Source organism: Mixophyes fleayi, chromosome 5, assembly GCF_038048845.1.
Source record: "Mixophyes fleayi isolate aMixFle1 chromosome 5, aMixFle1.hap1, whole genome shotgun sequence".
In the NCBI taxonomy this organism is placed as follows: domain Eukaryota; kingdom Metazoa; phylum Chordata; class Amphibia; order Anura; family Limnodynastidae; genus Mixophyes; species Mixophyes fleayi.
In genome coordinates, this window is record NC_134406.1 from 269,591,213 (window position 1) to 269,598,322 (window position 7,110).

The window sequence follows — 7,110 nt, forward strand, 5'->3', positions numbered from 1 at the left end:
TACTAAATTCGCCGCACAGCATAATGATAGCTAACTTTGATCCAAATTTGCTCCGTATTTTGTCACTCACCGACGACCAGAATGTCTGAGCAAGTATCAGAAGGCATTAAAAACTGCAATTTTATGCTGATGATTTGAAAGAAAGTCTCCCGACTGCAGAAACAATTTCAAAATGTCAAAGTGTTTACTGAAAGCACAATAAGCCAAGAAATGGTAACGCGGATTGGCCAGTTTGTGTCGCTTCCCATCTTCCTGCATTTATGTCATTATTTCATTTATTCCGTGTCCGAAATTCAAAACCTAAAACTGACAAGAGCAAAACATTAAGGGGTATATTTACTAAACTGCGGGTTTGAAAAAGTGGAGATGTTGCCTATAGCAACCAATCAGATTCTAGTTATCATTTATTTAGTGTATTCTACAAAATGACAGCTAGAATCTGATTGGTTGCTATAGGCAACATCTCCACTTTTACAAACCCGCAGTTTAGTAAATATAACCCTAAATATGGAAAGGAAAGTAACACATCTGTACAGTAACTTGTGTCATATATGATGAATCACACACAATACAATGTGTCACACCAACCTTGCCCTTTGCCCACACACAAATATACTAAAAATGCCCTGTGCCACAGACACAAAAATACCAGCAAAACAATTTTTTTTCAGAGTATAGACCTGTGTCTGCCACCTAACTCCCACGCTGTAGACCCCTCCGGAGGGTAGATGTCCTGTTTTCAAAATGTATTTTTATGGTTGATACGGTTCAATAAGGCCAGTCTCCGACTCCTGATCCCTGTCTTTCTCCCCCCCCCTCCCCCTTGAAGTCTTTGTCTTATGTGTATTTCTTGTGTTATTGTTTTTTGTTACTTTTTTGATTATTTGTTTATGGGCAGTTCCGACTGATTTATTGGATCTACATTATGCACTGTACTCTGTTGTAACTGCCATGTATGTTACATATTCTTTTACTAAAAACTTAATAAAAAACCTTTTAAGTTTAAAAATACCAGCAAAGCCCCGTGCCACAGACACATGATCACACCAGCACATGCCTATAAGAAAGATACTGTAACCGCAATTCTGTAATTTCCTGTTTAAGCGTTTTGTATTGTGGCTAAGCTCTGTGGGACGTATTTGTGAGGGTTGGACACGGAAACCCAATGTCTACATTTTCATCATGTAGGCATTATGGATGCGTCTGCATTTATCCTGTCGACATTTCCACCGCCGGGAATATGACTACGACTGGTTTGTGAAGGGTAAATATTCCAACCCCTTTTCTTTTTTATAAAAAAAAAACAATGAAGAAAACAAATATTCTAAATATATAATGCAATAGGAAGTAAAGTGTATGTACTGCTTCTAGAAAGAGACTCTCTTCTCTGAAATGGATTCAATATATATATAAAAAAATAAGAAGCACAATATAAATTATATCCTTATTATAAAGGAAATACTGGAAAATAATGATTCACATTCCCAAGGGATAAGTGTTAAAATTAATCACTATAAATAGTATAAAACAGCTCAGAACTTGCTATCCTTTAAATATACACTACAGATTGTAGGTGCATAAGTAACTATTCAATTCCGATGTTAAAATCATACACAGTAACCAGAGTGTCCAAAAGTGAACTCGCTTTGGAAAATAGTCTTTGTTAGTTTCTGGTATATATAATCCTTCAATGGAAAAACCGGCAGTTCTTTGAGTTTGTCTGGTTAATCATAGACAGTGGTATATACAACAAGCAAATGGCTAGTTGTATATAGGATATTATCTCTCCCATTAACCAGGATTCTCATTCAATCAAGGCTGATCATTTGTGCTCCGAGTATGAGAAATTCAGATCATTATTAGTCCAAAAAAATATTCTTTGTGAGGTGTGTTTTACCACCCAGATTACTGACTGGCAGACTGTATCTGCAGTCCATCGTCACAAGTTCCTTAAAAAGTGGATCAATAAAACTCATTATTCCATTATCCAATCTCAAGCCACAAAGTATTCAGCATAGAATAGACACGAAGACGGCAAGAATTGAGATGTATCGCTCATCTGACGCGTTTCTCTAGTAAAAAAGGGTATGTGAAGGTATCCAGGAAATCAGCAGGTATTTAAGCAACTTGTGTCCTATCAATGATCAGATAATCAGTCTAAACCTGTAAAAAAAATCACTTAGAAACGTGTCAATGTAATTAAACTTTTAGACACCAAAATAATTTTAACTGCTTATAATATAATCATTACATGACCGGGGACAGCTCATAATACATATAATAATTCTAATAATATTCTACAGAAGGAGAATTAATCAGACTCTAAAAAGACACTCACATTTATCTCATTACTATATCAGCATAATAATCGGTAAATCCATAATAGAAATCCGATATCCAAAGAGATCCTCAAAGAATTAGTAAACCACTAACGGATTTAATCTAAAGGAGGTGTAGATGGTAAAATAACCACATATTAAAAATATGCAACAAATTATATTACAAAAAAATACACAAAAAATCACCAATTCAATTAAAGTCAATCAGCTCAGCCAATTGGTACAGACCTATCAAAGAAGTCATACCAAAGCATTAATAATAACGAATCTAACGAATCTTAACCAGCATTACCTTTAATAACAAACCCATATCTCCATAATTAAAAGGTTCCTTAATTAGTAGTAGAGATACAGTCTCAGAGAAAAAGAAAGGAGAAAAGGAGCGGAATCAAGACAGATAAAATTGAATACAAATAAGACTGTGGGATATATTTACTAAACTGCGGGTTTGAAAAAGTGGAGATGTTGCTTATAGCAACCAATCAGATTCTAGCTGTTATTTTGTAAAATGTATTAAATAAATTATAACTAGAATCTGATTGGTTGCTATAGGCAACATCTCCATTTTTTTTCAAACCCGCAGTTTAGTAAACATACCTCTTAATATCACCTATCAAACCTCTAGGCGAGTTGTTAACTACTTTGTATGTCTTATATTTACCATAATCATCCATCCCTACTTGCTTTAAGATTTATTGTGAATTTCTTGAATACTTAGTATTAAAACAAGGTGTGTGTGTGGGGGGGGGAGGGGGGGGGGGGTAGATTAAATAGACTCAAAGGAAAGAAAAAAACCTACACTAATTCATGGACTTTTAGGAGTACATAATAAAGGATCTAATATAACCCATATAATTCATTATTTTCATTTAAAACAGTTGGGAAAAGTGTACCCAACTGAAAGACCTACTAAGCCTCTCTTTAACAAAATAACCTATAACAGTCACTTCCTCTAGGTGTTGGTTTAATAACTTCTATACCTCTAATTGTTAGATTTGGAATTTCACCTTTTTGGCAGCTGGACCAATTTCTCGAACACTATGGGGTATATTTACCTAACTGCGGGTTTGAAAAAGTGGAGATGTTGCCTATCGCAACCAATCAGATTCTAGCTGTCATTTTGTAGAATGTACTAAATAAATGATAGTTGAATCTGATTGGTTGCTATAGGCAACATCTCTACTTTATCAAACCCGCAGTTTAGTAAATATACCCCTGTGACCCTGAGATGTTCCAGAAAGCGAAAGTTTAAAAATCTAGTTGTCCGGCCTAATATGGAGGCAGCATTTGCACTCCATAAAATAGATTACAAAATAAGTCTGACAGCTTATAAAACGTTCTATCATTAAAGACTTCTTTTGTGGCTCACATTTGTTCTTAATGAATTTACATGTAATACTAATTTGTCAGTCTTGTTACATTCGTGACACATTTTAGTTTGTTAGACAGAGCCTCGTAGAGTTACATATTGCATAATGTCTATTGTTTCACTCCTTTGTTTATTTTTATTCATACAAACCTAGGGTCAATTTGTCTTTCAAGGTGTTTGATTTTCTAAAACTCACAGTTAGTTTTTCAGACAAAAGTGGTCCCACAACCTTAACATCTTTTAATAATCCAAATTTGTTTTTAATTATCTTTCTAACCTGATATGAGTAAGAGTTGTATTTTGGTATGAAAGATAATGATTTATCAGGTGACTTCCTAGAATGAATTCAGGGAATCAGTAGGGAATTCCTATCAATCATAGAGTCCTATTCATATGTTGAGCTCAATAATTGGTACAGCAAACAAATTAAGAAAAGGAATAGCTTGTCTATGAAAGTTTCCACATTCAAGCAATTCCTCCTAAAAGTTGCCCCTTATTGATTTTACTTTGCCAAGTATTAAAATGACTACTGCGAAGTCTAAAAAGTTATTGCAGTCAACATATTAATGAAAGGTATCAGTAGTAATCACATTATCACAAATTGAGAGGCTATATTTAACAAAATTAATGTGCTTAGTGAAAAATTATTTAAATTAAAAAGATTATTATTTAGGTACCCAACAAAATCTGTGATAGAACCAGAGTCATTGTTCAAAATACAAAATAACTCATCAATGTATCTGCCATAGAGGACCAGGTTTGCCCCAAATCTACCAGTCGAAATGAACTCAAAAGTGCCGATGTACAAATTGGCAAAACTAGTCCCCATGGCAGTCCCAAGTGTTTTAAAGTAATTTTAATAAAGGCTTGTGTACCTGTATGAGGAATATTACCATAAAGAGATTATAGTCAGAAAATGCAATCCCTATAGTCATTTAATAGACTTGACCATATTTAGAAATTGGGTAGTCTCTTTGGTATAGTAATGGGGAGACACAATGAAAAATACACAAAGAGAGAAAGAGTAGAGGTCATAGAGTTCACAGCAGAAAAAATTGGTTGTCCTAGTGGAGTGTCAAGTGCTTTATGTATCTTTGGAATGTGATAATATGTGGGTGTTACTGGGTGTGTGTCAAACAAAAAATAGTCAAATATCTTTCAATATAACCCCCTCGGCCAAAGCTTTATACAGTAATAACTTCAGTTCGGAGAGGAACTGATTTGTAGGGTTTGTGATCTCATGTCTTCCAACTGTCGTTAGTCTCCCATATTCTGAATAACAAGCCCGTCTACTTTATCTGCAGGCTTAATAATAATAGAGGTATCTGCCATCAGGTTTTTTAAAGCTTTCCTCTCTTTGCGGGATAAATTATCTTTCAAGTATCCTTTCTTAGCCCTCATATACAGTTTTCTAAAATCATCTAGTGTAGTTTGATAAAAACTTTACATGAAGATGCTATTATGTTGAAGGGGATACAATTCGGACGTCCACCTTAACTGAGGTGGTAACAAGGGCTCAGGTGCATTAAATAGCTCAACCTCCTTATCAGAACATGGTCCCTTGTTTCATTCAAGAAGGATTCCAAAATATTTAAACCACCGCTACCTACATCATCTGAGATGACTCTCGTCTAGTCAATACTTTTCTGTTTAAGGTCTTTTAAGTTTTTTTGCGACTAAGTGTCTGTATAAATCTATTCAGATCCTGAAATAAATCAAACAGATTTGGTCATGAGCACGGTGCACAATTTAATCCTTTTTCTAATACAGTTTGATCATGTGTGGTTAATTTATTTAGATTACAAATTGAATACTTCTTTAGAAAACATCATAATTTTAGACGTTTTACAAGAAATCCTATTTCCTCCTCTGGATCCTCGTCCAATGCAGCATCCGTCTCAAGATTCCACCTGATACTTGTGGGTTTTGAACTAATTGCAATAGTGAGACATTGTGCAGTGAAAGTTTATTTACGAATTGTCTGCATCTTTTTCATGTCAACCATAGAAACCTGAACATGGAAGGACTTAACTGTCAACTGATGGTACTAATTGGCAAACACATCTAACGTATTTCCTTAGAATCAGTCCTATATAAACTGATTACTGGAACAACCAATTGCAGGTTATTGCACTCATTTCCTTGGACTTGAACTCTTGATTTAGTACTCTCTGGATTGGTTTTTGCGTTTCGACCTCGGCTTCATTTGCCCTTGACTTTTCTGTGGATTAATGTTTCTTTTGTGCATCAGTTACACTGTTGAGACTGCATTATATGATCTGAAGTATTTTCAGTAAAGAACTTTTATTCAAAGTAATGAATATTCCACCTGCTATTGGAATTCACTACAAAATATCCCATGGGGTTATATCTATTTAACAAGAATTGCAGCGATACTTGTATCTAAGGGGATATCTAAGGTGGATGGTTTCTGCACTCCAAAAAAAAAGAAAAACTTTTGGTGAGTAGAGTGATGGGACACTAAGGGGCCCTCCTGTTAAGCATATCAGGCTTAACGTGTTTCACCGGCCCTGTGCCGCGCTTGTCACCATTGTGGCTATGGCTAATGGTGTGCTAACTTTGTGTTGTCCCCACCTACAGTTGTTTTGGTCACGCTTGCAAGAGATCCCGGAAATTTTGTCTGGGCCATTTGAACACCCCAATCCTCCCCTGCTGTACACAGTGCTATGAATACTAAGTACAGCTTAAGAGAAACAAAATGGCTTCTCCATTGATCAAAGGAAATCCACTGGTTCTATCAATGATGATGATAGCAGATACCTGAAACTGATTCACTTATTTAAAAAAAATTAAAACGTTTAAAAAAAAACTGCTGTACCCTTATTACCCACCTCAAATATTTGGCATCCTTATACTGAAAGGGAACAGCATAATTTATTTATGGGGTAACTTTTTAGCGTTACACTAATTGGGTAAATGGGAAGAATCATGAAAATTGTTTGGGCTTTTTGTTTTGCTACTTTTTCCTGTTTTTCTCTCAAATAAATATATTTCACTACGCTGCCAAAAGAATGCCCAGTTTTCAAAATACAAAAAGCAGCTAACACATAGCAAAATACAAAGCAAAATTGGTAACTGTGGCATTGATGAAAACACAGTATATTGTAGTTATTCTAAAAAAGGACCTCTCTGAAAATAAACATTTTTGATGACATTTATGAAACCTATGCACCGTTTGTGTGGGTGTGGGTATGTGGTAAATATATATATTATAAGGTCAATGAAAGTTACAAAAACTCTGGCGATGACCGCTCCCCTGTACTTGCAGCCTACTTATAAACAAAGAAATCATAAGCACCTGACGCTAGAACACATGTAAGATATAAGAATGAAATAGTCCTTTTTTAAATCTTTCTTCTTAATGTGTCTTCAGAAACAATG